Here is a 13,503-nt window from a genome sequence, read left to right as displayed (position 1 = left end):
TAGAGGGTTCCTTTAAACAGTCTGTGTGCAAGTTTGACTCCAGGTGCATAGTCCTGAAATCTTAATATGCAACTTTTTTCATAAACAATACAAAGAAGTTGACAGGTCTGAAAGGGGCTTATGTGAAAAGATAATTAAGTGCTTTAGAGAGTGTCAAGAGTCAATAGCTCAGCACTGTCAGCACTCTCAACTGTTACAGGCTATAATTAGATGGCATGGAGGTGTAAGGGATGTTTGGCAGTTTATTTCAGCATGATCTCCACGGGAAAAATAAAGAGCTGCCTCGAATGAGACACCATGAAAGAGGAGAGCAGGAAGATTAAAACCTCGCTATTTTTTTTTGTCACTTCCTCACTAAATAACAGTTTGCATAAGTTACAGTTCTTATAGTTTCCATCCATTTGGGCATTTGTGAATCTCGTGCCCCAAATTTCAATTATGAGGTTCCTGATGTGTTTCTTATTCTGATTTTCAATTCTTTATTGTCTTGCAATGCTTCCTCTTTATGCTGGTGCTTAAATAATGAGTAACCTTTAATCCATAACATAAGACACAACAAGCTATGCACTCCCAACAGTGATTTCCGACATAAAGCGGAGCCGATTTCCACCAAGCACCAGAAATGTGCCAGCATAGCTTTAGAAAGTAGAAATGCTGGAATCTTATTGTGGTGGTTATAAAAGAGCCTTGCGAGGTACATGACTAATTTTCAGCAACAACAGTGTATTCTTTCTCAAAGTTTATTGTTAAGAGATTTTTGGTGTAAAGATTGATTTCAATTGTTAAGAGTGAACAGAACTGCTTTAGTAAAGTAAATGAATATGGGTCTGATGCTCGATTGGGATCCATTTGCAGCCATGCAGAGTCTCACTGGTAAGGATGCAAGGGCCATGCTAACCGGTCCCAAAGCAGGATTGGGATATGTGAGAGATGACAACAAAGGGTGGAGAGGGGAGGATGACAATTACAATAGGAAAGATCAAGTTACACTTGGTATGGAAAAAATACTAGAAACCAAACCTAGCAAATCCTTATATATGACTTATATTCACACGGGTGCTTTTGAAGATTCAAATTGACTCAATGAAAGTCAATGGGACTTAGGCTCCTAAGTCACTTACATGCTTTTGAAAATTTTATTATAGCTATGTCAGTGGTCTAGTACAGTTTGCTGATTACTTGATTATGGGCTGAGTACATTAGGAAATGTAACAGTTTCCCAGCTTCTGTCTATCCCCTCCATTAAATAGCTTCTCTTGCCTCCTGCTGCCATCCAGCCAACGCTACTTCTCAGAACGTCAGAGTTCCCTTCTTGTGCAGTCTGTAATACATGGCATTATTCTTCTCTCTCAGATGTTGGAGATTCTGCATTCAATGCAGGAAAATAATTTCCCCCAATAATCTATATTATTGAAAATTCAGCTGTATGCAGCCAGTTCTCTATATCATCTGATTTATTTTAATTAGAAGTTAGCTGCAGAAGAGTTCATGTGATTACAGTTATAATTATTACAATACCAGTCCACACTTCCATTAGTATTCCACTTGATAGTTGGCAATAAGCAGAAATAAAATATTAGGACTTTTAAAACAGGAGATTACCAATTAGCGCAATTCTCCAATGGCACATAATTATTAATTATTATCATCATCATTATTCACAAAGCAAAATTTCTCTGGAATACCTGTGTGCTTCCTTCCTGTACCATTCTCCAACATCAGCCTTATCTGTTCTGAAATCCTGAAGCAATATTTGTATTAAATACATAGCTGACTGAATACAAAATGGAAAGGCTGAAGTAATGGAATGGATTTCTGTTTTGTTAAGACTCAGTCCCTTTTTAATGCTGCTTAGACTTTTCATAGACAGCATTTAAAATTACAGCCCCAATGGAAAGGTCATTCTGTGCATTTGGTCCAAAAGTGAACTAAAGTGATTGTCATTATCTACCAATTGCTGGGTGAGGAATGTTGGCAAGTGCTAACTACTTAAAGCCGATTATTGATGCCTTACTCACTTTCTTTTGGCCACATCCCCAGAATTATATGACTTGTCAATCAAAAGGGGGACAAATTACAAAATGCCTTGAAAACTGGTTCTGACCCTTGCTGTACAAATGTAATACTAGTCACCAAGTTGCAGAAGTTCCTTAAGCTACTTTGAAGAGAAATGGAAAAGTTTTAGTATTCTTAAGGTCCCTGTATTGTGGGTGTTGAGATGAAGAGCAGAAGGATAGTATAGTAGGTAGTTAGGGTGTTCACCTAGTTTCAATTCCCTGCTCCATCACTGACCTTAAGCGGTGACATAAGTCTCTTTGGGTGGGATCCACAAAGGGACTTAGATATTGCAATGCTGAGCATCATGCTGCCTAACTTTTAGGCCTAGAAAATCTTAGGAAGAACACTGTGATCCACAAAGCCTGAGTTAGGTGCCTATACAATGAATGGGGAGACACAGGCACCTAAGAATGGGATCCCATAACTATTATACTATCCTTCTGCTCTTCATCTCAACACCCACAATAGAGGGACCTAGAAGTTCTGTAGTACACTTTGATCTACACTGCTTTGACATGGGAGTAGACATGCACAGCAGCAGGGTCCACGTGGAGACTGGAGGCACGGCAAGCTAGCATTCCAGCTTGGCAAGAACTAAATGTTCACGTAGATAAGCCCGTAGGTGTCTCAGTCCTGTAGGCGTTTTTGAAAACACCACCCTATGACAAGAAAATATCACCAGCTCAAAGTGCAGAGTGAACTCAGATACTGGTAGGGATAATTGGCCCTAGTAGGGTAAACAGTTCAACTTGTACAAAATGTGCCCTGGAATCTTCTCTGACTGTAAGTGATCACAGGGCTAGGTTTTTATTTCTCATCTGAAAGACCAAACTAAATGTTCAAAATGTTAAACCAAAATTATTTCTCTGAGTAGTTTCAAGATGAGAAATTATAGTTCTTTAGTGCATAGAATGTTTTGTAAAGTGTATGCGAAAAAATCCCTCTGACTGTCATGGAAAAAAATTAAAAGAGCAGAATTTTAAATTGCACACACCTCTGGACATTAATAAATAATGAGAGCAGAAATGCCATCACTTGTTTTACATGTGTGAGTACAATACAGTAAGCAAATCTGACTCATCTGCCAGTTTGATTGCTTTGTTTGGAATTCCACTATCCTGGGGTAAGGTGAGGTGTGGGGAGAGATTGGTAAGGAGGATTTATGTAAAGTAGGGTTCCTAGAACAGAGAGAGAGAAAATTGGGATACAAAATAGTTTTTTAGACTTTAGGAAGCCAAAGCCAAATGCTGCCTTTCCTGGGAAAATTCTTTGTCAAGCTCCAAAATTACAACTCACAGCAGCTAGTGACATCTTTTCCTCAGGCAAAGAGAAGTAAGTGTTTGTGTGGCGGGGGCGGGGGGGGGGGGCACAGCTGGTAAACCAGCTGATCACACAATTCCACTGGGAAATCCATGTAAGGCCATCCTTTCCACAAAATTATCTGAGTACCCTCTTCCTTAACAACTATCTACTATCTCTGGAACATGTAAGGTAAAACAGGAGACACAGCTACCTCTGCAGATATTTCTGCCTTTTTTTACCCCAGTTTGCTGCTCTCCTCACTTCATAGCATAGGCAGAAGTCAAATGTTGACATTATAGCCATAAGTAAAGCAAGTTCTGTCTCTAAAACATATACCCTTTTTTTTTTAAGTACTTTGCAAGATTTTTTCATCACTTGTCTCTGTTTCTCCTTTTCAATTTCAGTTTATCACAAGGCCAGGAAAGAACTTTCTTCAATATTGGTGTCAGGTACTTTATTTAGAGTCTCAGTTTAATTCTTACAGTAACTTGAATGAGACACAGAGAAAAGGTTCTCTCTATCCTGAGAGATGCAACACACAAGGGGCAACCCTACAGGGTGGGGGAGAGGGAGAGGTGACTGTATGCCACCTTTGTGCCACCCAGACTCTGGACTGCTGCAGGTCTGCCAGAATAAGGTAGAACAGTTTCAAGGGTTGCTCTAGTTTACAACAGCCTCGTGCCTACTCTGCAGTCCAGAATCCCCCAAGTGCCGAGTGCTAAGAACACACCTCCTCCTGCCCTCTCTCCCCAACAGCACACTCCCTACACAGGAGCTTACAAGCAGGGGGTTGTGTGGGGCAGTTCACATTGGACTTACACTGCTCCTACACTATAGGAGTTCTCACTCCAGCCTGTTTAGGCCCACTATATACTTCCGGAGTGGCACATATGATCCAGTGCAAGAGCACAATTCACCTTCGGTGGGAATGGCCGAGTTCTGGGGACTCATCCTAGGAGGGTGAAGTTAAGGACACAGATCCTTTTAAGAACCATTTTTGATTCTTGTGTCTTGCTCTATTGGAATGGTGGTGGGAAACAAAATGTAAATTAGTTTTATTTTCTTGAGACACTTAGCAGTAAAACTTGGCCAGTTTCAGAGAGCAGAAACAGCAGAGGTTTATTTGGTTTTTTGGGTATTTTTTTTCATTATTTTTTACAGCTAGCTTGTTTTTCTTGTATTCTTTCTCCATCTTCTCTTGGTTTGATAGTTGGCGAGGCTGCAGGAGATGGTAGCAATAGGCAGTGGATCAGTGTCACCAGGATATAAATTAAAGAAAAAAGGGCCCATTGTCTAAAGCAGTTAGTTGTGCATAGAAGCCAATGGAATTACTCTCTTACCTCTCTTCAAAGAAACATTCACTTTGTTCTTCCAAACTTAATACCCAGCTGCATGTGAATTCATGTGTCACTAGCAAAGATGCAAACAAGGTTGTCAAATGACTCTCCTTTTTCCAAAGTGATGTCAGTTACAGAAGATTTACTTAGCCCTAATTAGGGAGGCCACATACAGTAGAAACATCAGAATTGCCATACTGGATGAGATCAGTGTTCCTTCTAGTCTGGTATCTTGCCTCTGGCAGTGGCTAGTACCTGACGCATTGGATGAAAGCAGAAAGCACCCATAATTCAAATGTATAGTTGGTCATGTAGTGCTGTGATGTCAGGAGATGGTGGTGGGGGAGGAAATTGCTCTCCTTCCCCCATAGGCAATTGTCTTGTACCCTGAAGCATGAAGTTTGATTATCCGTCTAATTTTATCCTAGCTTGCATAGCTGACAATGTTACTGATGATTGTAAAGTTAGCCAGTCCCTTTTAAATTTCTGTTACATCATTTGTCTTGCAGGTTTTACAGTGTGTTCCCTAGGTTTATAATACACTGTGTAAAAAAAAAAAAGTATTCACTCTAATTTATTTTAAATATTTGTATTTACCTGGGGTATCATCCTTTCATTACAGGACAAAATAAATAAGACACATTGACTTATTTTCATGATGCCCTTAGGTATTTTGCATACCCCACCTATTATATTCCTGGACAAGCCTTTGGGGCAGTAGACTGCATTTTGAATTTTAAATTCTGCCATTGGTAGTGTTCCCATTTGTAGATCTGAGTTTTCAGGGCATATTGTGCATTTAGCATTAGACCACCACCTTAAAGTGACCTAGATTTCCAATTTTAACTATACATGTGTACTTATCTATACTAGCCTAAGGACTGGGACGGTAATTCATGGGATGACATGTAATTAGCTTTAGCCTAAAGTAAATGTCTCTTGGGTGTTTAAGATCTATATTATTATTCTCGTAATAAAACAGAAAAGATAAACCCTAACCCTACAACCAATAAGGTGGCTTCTGCTTCAGTTATTATTTTTGGCTGTCTTTAGGCAAATCCAGGGTGCATAACGACTCAAGAACAGTAAGTCAGCAACACATTGGACAGCTCCTCTCTCATATTACATTGAACAAACTCCAAGAGGATCTGAAGTTTTATCATAAATATTCTATCTGTGAGGTCTTCAATCTGGTTTGCTTGTTACTTAAATATACTAAGAGAGATTCAATGAATATTTTATAATGTCTTAACCAGCACTTGTTCTACAGTAAGTTAAGTGGCTTCAAAAGATGCAATTCTTGTGGGTGAGTGCATAAGGGTTTTCAGAGCACTAGATTAGATGCATGTTCACATCCTCCAGGAAGCCTGCCCCCTTTATGCAGTCTTGACATGGGGGCAGGATGAAGATTGCTGATGAAGATTGTTATGTGTCAAAAGGAGTATGATTAAGTGACTCACCTTGTTTTCCATTATATATAATTTAAAAGCATACTGTCATGGTATTTTTCATAATTAAAAAAGTCCTCATTATTGTTTATAATTATCTCTTTAAAGCTTGACATTGAAATATGTTTCCTTACTGATTTATTTCCCCCTTTCTTTGGAAGTACATGTTGGTTGAGTTATTGTAGAGTTATGTATGAGTTCTGGGGGTTTGGATATTTAATTGTTTTGGCTTTTTACTAAAGGAGGACAGAATCTTTATCCCTCTCCCAGCAGGTCACTTCACATAATGGTGCCAAGCCTGTGGCTGCACTGAGCCCCTAGATTTTTGGGAGCCCTTGGATCACTGGGACAGGTTGAAAATGGTTGTAATGTTTCCTGCTCATGCCTCATGTGGTGTAGCATGCAAGCTGCTTTCTGTGGTCCAGAGCTGGGATGACAATCTGAGCCTTGTGAAGAATCAGGAAGTCTCCTTTATTGTGGCCCAGATGGGGCAACACACAGGTCCCCCTTCTCCTGTTTTTAACAGAAAGCCTTAATCCATTACTGGAACTTATCTTGCTCCATACTTACCCCAAACTCCTCTGCCAGCTTGTTTTGGAATGTGCAGGGAGGAAATGACATAATGGCAGAGGAGTTTGGGGTATGTGTAGGGAGAAAATGACATACTGAATCTTAGGCTTTGCACTTTGCATGGGTCTGGGATCAAATGGTTTTGTCAGGAACCCCTGAATACACTTGAACCAGCCATGCCCATCCCCACCACTGTAAACATGGGATGAAATTCTGTTGTATAATAGAACTCACAACCCAGGGGATAGGGCTTTTAAGCTGCCCTTGCACTTTCCTGATCCTAGGCTACTCCAGGGGCTGGAGTGACCTGGAATAATTTAGACAGCTCTGAGTGCATAAGTGGGCCTATGGGCTGCAGCACTGCCTAGAATCCTTGTAACACTGTATGCTGCTATCCCACTCCAAAATGTCCTACCCATCTCGAGCCCTGCCGAAGCAGGTCCCCTATACCAAGGCTTACAAGATGTCCTTAGGCAGTTTTATGGCTGTGTCCCACAGTGCCTGCACCAGAAAAATGCTCACTGAGCAGGATAACGGCTTTTAGGGCCACTTTACTCCAATCTGGCCCTTTACCCAGTGTAAAGGGGTCAGATAAGAGGTAAGGATTTCACCCCTGAACTTTTCAGTAAGACCTAAGAAAAAACTCCTGTACATCATATTTTTGGCCCACCAATTTTGAAAGTGACTATTTAATTTACCAAAATTACTTCTTTTTTTTTTCTTGAAGTACACTAAACCGTACAAATGGAGGAGTCATTGCACGGTTTTCCTGTTTGGAAAAAACAAATGAGTTACAGGAAAAGAAATGGTCCAGATGTAAACATTAGCTTGCCAAGACCCCCTAATCCAAATAGATTTAGCATAAATGAGCCTGCAGTGTAATTACTATGGTTACTAAAATGGTTTCTTTTTAGATGATTTTGATCCTACTGACTCTCCCTACATCCTCAGGATTCTGCTTGCAAGTAGCGACCCCAGTCCTACTCCTTACTGATGGCCTTTAAGTGCAGTCCACTCCCGTCAATGGATTTAGATTGTCAATGGCGTGGGATTTCTTCAGTCCTTTGGGGTATTGTGTGCCCCCTGGCAGTGTGTGGAGAAAGCAGACCCTGTGGTCTCCAAACTCAACTATGACAAGGGGCTAAGTCTTCTTGGGTCCTCCCACTGTACATATGTAGTGATCATTGGGGCCTAGTAGGTCTACCCCAGTTTTCAGCCTAAGTATGGGAAAGTGGATAAAAGTTTATGTAATGTTCAAAACATGTAAAATTAGGGGTTCGTGTCTGTCACGGAGGTCACGGATTCCATGACTTCCTGTGTACTCTGTGACTTCTGCAGCAGCTAGTGTGGCTGACCCCAGGTCCGTCCAAGCAGCTGGCCCCAGAGCTAGCTGCTCAGGCAGCCCTGGGAATAGCCACTCGGCCGCTGCTAGAGTGCCTCTGCAGCCAGCCACTTGGGCAGTCTCACAGCCAGCCACACCAGCTGCTGCTCTGGTGGCCCCGGGCAGCTCTCCAAGCAGCTGCCAATGCAGCGGGCTTCCCAGGGCTCCCTCCTTCCCAGCGGCATCTGGAGTGGCAGCAGGCCCCTGGCAGTGGCCAGAGTGGTGGGCCCCCTGGAAAGACCCTTCTCCCCAAGATTCAATCATGGGTATTTTCAGTAAAAGCCATGGACAGGTCATGGGGCCGTGATTTTTTGGTTTTTGCCCATGACCTGTCCATGACTTTTACTAAAAATACTCATGATTAAATTGTAGCCTTACCTATAATAATGTTGATGGCAAAAGGTGCAAAAAGAAGACAGAATGACTGACTGAATTAGTCTGAACATAAAGGCCTGCATATATAATTCAAGGACTATGTTAAGATCATACTTGGTAAACATGAGATGTGTGGGACTGAAAATCAATGGACCAGAATTGATGTGTTGGAAATTAGGCCTAACTGGTGAAGAAAATAATGAGTGGATAGGCTCTTCCATCCATCCCTTCCATTTTGGGGTCTTCAAAAAGAGAGCTGTTTAGGGGATGTGTGTGTGTGGTGGGGGGGTGGGAATTAGGGGACATGAATGCAGATACCAGCTGAGTGCAAGAGGGGAGAACAGGAAGGAGCAAGTATTACCATCCTGGCTGCCCCCTGCACCATCTCCTTGAGTCCCAGGATCCTCCGTGACACTGTTGGGCCTTCGTTGTCCTGATCCTGTGAGATATCCTGACCAGACCAGACCAGCAAGAGTGACCCAGATGACACCATCATCTCCACTGGCTCCAGCTAAATCCCAAACATCACTGCTAAATGTGAGATGTTGTTACTTCTCCTCTCCCCTTGGGTGTCCTTTTTCTTATCCACTTTTTCTTCATTTTCTTATCCCTCTCCTTTAGCCATCTATCTAATAAGCATCTGGCTTAGTTAGCTAAGGCTGCATATTTTGCATCACTGCTGTGAGCCTGTAACCAGAGAGGCAGCTAAAAGCAATGCCCTAAATAGCCTGATGCTGGTACAAGTTCGCCAGGTCTCAGAAGATATGTCTATACAACCCATGGAAGTGAGCCTCCCAGGTTGAGTGTATAGACTTGGATGAGTGGGATTCATGATAGCACTCTAAAAATAGCTGTGTAGACAACACTCTGAAATTGTGGCTCAGGCAGATGCTTGGGCTCTGAAGTGTTGGGAAGGAGCCTGGTGGGTTTCAGAGTCCAAGCTTCAGCCCAAGTCACAACTTCAAAGTGCTGGCTACACAGCTAATTTTAGAAAGAGCACAAGACCTGCCAACCCAAGTCTGTTGACCCAGGCTGAGCGGCTTGCTTCCAGAGGTGATGTAGACATATCCAGAGTGTCTAACAAAATAGTGCCAGGTATCAGAGGGGTAGCCGTGTTAGTCTGTATCCACAGAAACAATGAGGAGTCTGGTGGCACCTTAAAGTCTAACAGGTTTATTTGGGCACAAGCTTTTGTGGGTAAAAAACCACTTCTTCAGATGCATGGAGCGAAAATTACAGATGCAGGCATTATATACTGACACATGAAGAGAAGGGAGTTACCTCACAAGTGGAGAACCAGTGTTCACAGGGCCAATTAGATCAGGGTGGACGTAGTCCACTCCCAATAATTGATAAGGAGGTGTCAATTCCAGGAAAGGCAAAGCTGCTTTTGTAGTGAGCCAGCCACTCCCGGTCCCTATTCAAGCCCAAATTAATGGTGTTAAATTTGCAAATGAATTTTAATTCTGCAGTTTCTCTTTGAAGTCTATTTCTGAAGTTTTTTTGTTCAAGTATGGGTACTTTTAAATCTGTTCTAGAATGTCCAGCAAGATTGAAGTGTTCTTCTATTGGCTTTTGTATGTTACCATTCCTGATGTCTGACTTGTGTCCATTTATTCTTTTGCATATAGACAGTCCGGTTTGGCCAATGTACATGGCAGAGGGGCATTGCTGGCACATGATGGCATATATCACATTAGTAGATGTGCAGATGAAGGAGACCCTGATGGTGTGGCTGACACCGTTGGATCCACTGATGGTGTCACTAGAGTAGATATGGGGACAGAGTAGGCAACGAGGTTTGTTACACGGACTGGTTTTTGGGTCAGTGTTTCTGTGGTGTGGTGTGTAGTTGCTGGTGAGTAATTGCTTCAGGTTGGGGGGGCTGTCTGTAAGCGAGGACTGGCCTGCCTCTCAAGGTCTGTGAGAGTGAGGGATCATTTTCCAGGATAGGTTGTAGATCGTTGATGATGTGCTGTGAGATTTTAGCTGGGGGCTGTATACGATGGCCAGTGGTGTTCTGTTATTTTCCTTGTTGGGCCTGTCCTGTAGTAGGTGACTTCTGGGTACCTGTCTCACTCTGTCAATCTGTGTCCTCACTTCCCCAGGTGGGTACTGTAGTTTAAAGAATGCTTGATAAAGATCTTGTAGATGTTTGTCTCTCACTGAGGGATTGGAGCAAATTCGTTTGTATCTTAGGGCTTGGATATAGACAATGGATCATGTGATGTGTCCTGGATGGAAGCTGGAGGCATGTAAGTATGTATAGCGGTCAGTAGGTTTCCAGTATAGGGTGGTGTTTATGTGACCATCGCTTATTTGTACTGTAGTGTCCAGGAAGTGGGTTTCTTGTGTGGATTGGTCCAGGCTGAGGTTGATGGTGGGATGGAAATTGTTAAAATCCAGGTCAAATTCTTGAAGGGTTCCTTCCCGTGGGTCCATATGATGAAGATGTCATCAATGTAGGGCAAGCAGAGGAGGGGCACTAGGGGACGAGAGCTGAGGAAGCGTTGTTCTAAGTCAGCCATAAAAATGTTGGCATACTGTGGGCCATGTGGGTACCCATAGCAGTGCCACTGACTTGAAAATATAAGTTGTCCCCAAATCTGAAATGGTTGTGGGTAAGGACAAAGTTGCAAAGTTCAGCCACTTGTTGTGCCATGGCCTCATCAGGGGTACTGTTACTGACAGCTTGTAGTCCATCCTCATGTGGAATAGTGGTGTAAAGAGCTTCTACATCCATGCTGGCCAGGATCGTGGGGCAGAAAGAGAGTCCCTGAGTTAGGACAGACTCTTCTGCTGGGCTAAGTGTGTGGTTGGATAGATTAACAATATTGTTGGGTGAGTTAAGGGTACCAGTGTTGTAGCCCCCTGTGGCATGTAGGAGTTTAGATAGTTTACTGTCCTTTTTCCTCTGTAGAGAAGTAAAATTTGCGTTGTAAATGGCTTATCTTGTTTTTGCAAAGTCCAGACACATGGAAATTTATGTGGAAGGTTGGTTTTGTATGAGAGTCTCAGGTTTGAGAGCTCATTTTTGATCTTCTCATGTTTTCTGTACAGGATGCTGATCAGGTGGTTCCTCAGTTTCTTTCAGGTGGTTCCACAATTTCTCACCATGGTTAGTGTAGTATGTCGATTGCAATGGAATTTTTACCTTCAGTCCATTTGGTATGATGTCCATCTGTTTGCAGATGATGTCTGTCTGTCTCTGTGTGAGTTTTTTCATGAAGTTGATGGATTTCTACTTCAAAATGGTGTGTTGTGCTGTTTTTCCAGCAGTGAAGCTACAACTGAGAGTTCGCTCCAGCGAGAGAAGCTGTATTTTTCTCCCTTTGCTGTTCTTTTCGCTCTCCTTTTGTGTGTTTTGTCTTCAAGAAAACAGAATTGGACTAACAACTACAACAACTTGAGCCCATCTCAACTAACTTCCTCTTCTACCCCCAAAAGGACAGTTATTCCCCTCTTTAGCACCATCTGAAAGATTGTCAAACAAGAAGTTTTCCTGCTAAAAATTTCCTCCATGTAAAGACAAAGGGAGCAGGGGATATGGTTAATATGAAAGCATTGTTTAATAATATTTCAGCTGCTGTAATTGTTTCCCCTTCTTTTCTGTATCTTTAAGACAATGGTACAGTTTTTAATGGTGTATTTGCCCTGGTACTAAGCAGGCTGAGGTCTCTGTATACCAAACACTGAACTCTGTTTAAAACTGTTTAATGTTGGACAGTGACAGGGACACAAATACCTTTGGCTTTTTGAGCTCATTTATTCCATCAAAATTAATGCAACATATCTGTGCTGGGGTTAGTCAGAATGTGGCTCCAGGGATTCAGGGTATTTATTCAGAAGTGGTTTCAGCTATAACTAAAAGAAATGGGATGATGTTAAGATGGGAAAATTTTGGTGAATATTAAGTAGAACTTCCTAAGCGTGAGAACTATCTGGCCATAGAATAGTTCTCCTATAAGAAAGTAGTGGAAACACTATTACTTGGGACTTCCAAAGCTAGTCTGGAGAATGCACTGCAGGGTGCACTATAGGGAATGAACCTGCACTGTCAGGTAGAGGGACTCAGTGACCCACTGGTATTTTCTGCCTGTAACTGATGATTCTTTGATAAATAATAAGGTGGATGTTCATTTTCAACTAGCTGAACACTTCTCATTGCTTCTGCTTCCTAAAACATTTCTCTTTTCCTGAGACTCATCTTGACATCCTTTTAAATTATTAAGGGCTGGGGATGCTCATTAAGAGAGAGATTAGAAGACATAGCAGACGTGAGTAATTATTAAAGGCCCAAGAAGGGGACACACGGTGCATTTTAACTGAGGCCTTAGCGGATTGTTAAATTAAATGAGTGGTTTAGTGATAAACTGGTTGGAGTTAATCAATTGAGTAAAACTATAGGGAGGCTGTGTAAGTGAGGCTGGATTTGAAGGGTTTTATAAGTAATCACACTTTGAGAGCTACAGCTGCTTCATATTTGTTTAATAGTAGACTTGATGAGCAGCTAATTTGTCAGAAAATTGTGTGCAAGGTCTAGTGCTGTTTGAGAGCTGAAGAGGGGACAGGTCCTGAGTAACTGTATGAGAGGCCTGAAATTCTTTAGTGTCACAGGCCAAAACTTTTCAATGCTGAGATGAATATTGTGACACAAGTGTGATTTAATGATTATGATGAGCTGGCGCAGAGCACAGGTTCAGAGAGGTTTTATGCCAATGACTTTATGAGTCTTTTAACTTTCTGAACTCTTCAACTTCCCCACAGTGCTTGTAACTCCTAAAGGCACAATACATCTCATTTGCAGTGGTTACTAATAGGGATAACTAGCTACTGACACAATAGCTGCTGGTCAACTCACTCAATGATAAGAAGTGGGATATGGAGCTTTTTCACTTCTTCGGCCACTGGCTGAAGTTGGTAAAGAATTAAAATAGTTACCATCTGACAGCTTATTAGGTGCTTCTGTGAAATGTGTTTGTGGTCTGACAAGTGGTTGGCTATATTTTGGAACTGAGTAAGTAAATTGTAG

This window comes from Chelonia mydas, chromosome 5 (assembly GCF_015237465.2).
Source record: "Chelonia mydas isolate rCheMyd1 chromosome 5, rCheMyd1.pri.v2, whole genome shotgun sequence".
NCBI classification, from domain to species: domain Eukaryota; kingdom Metazoa; phylum Chordata; order Testudines; family Cheloniidae; genus Chelonia; species Chelonia mydas.
This window is presented reverse-complemented; position numbering follows the sequence as displayed.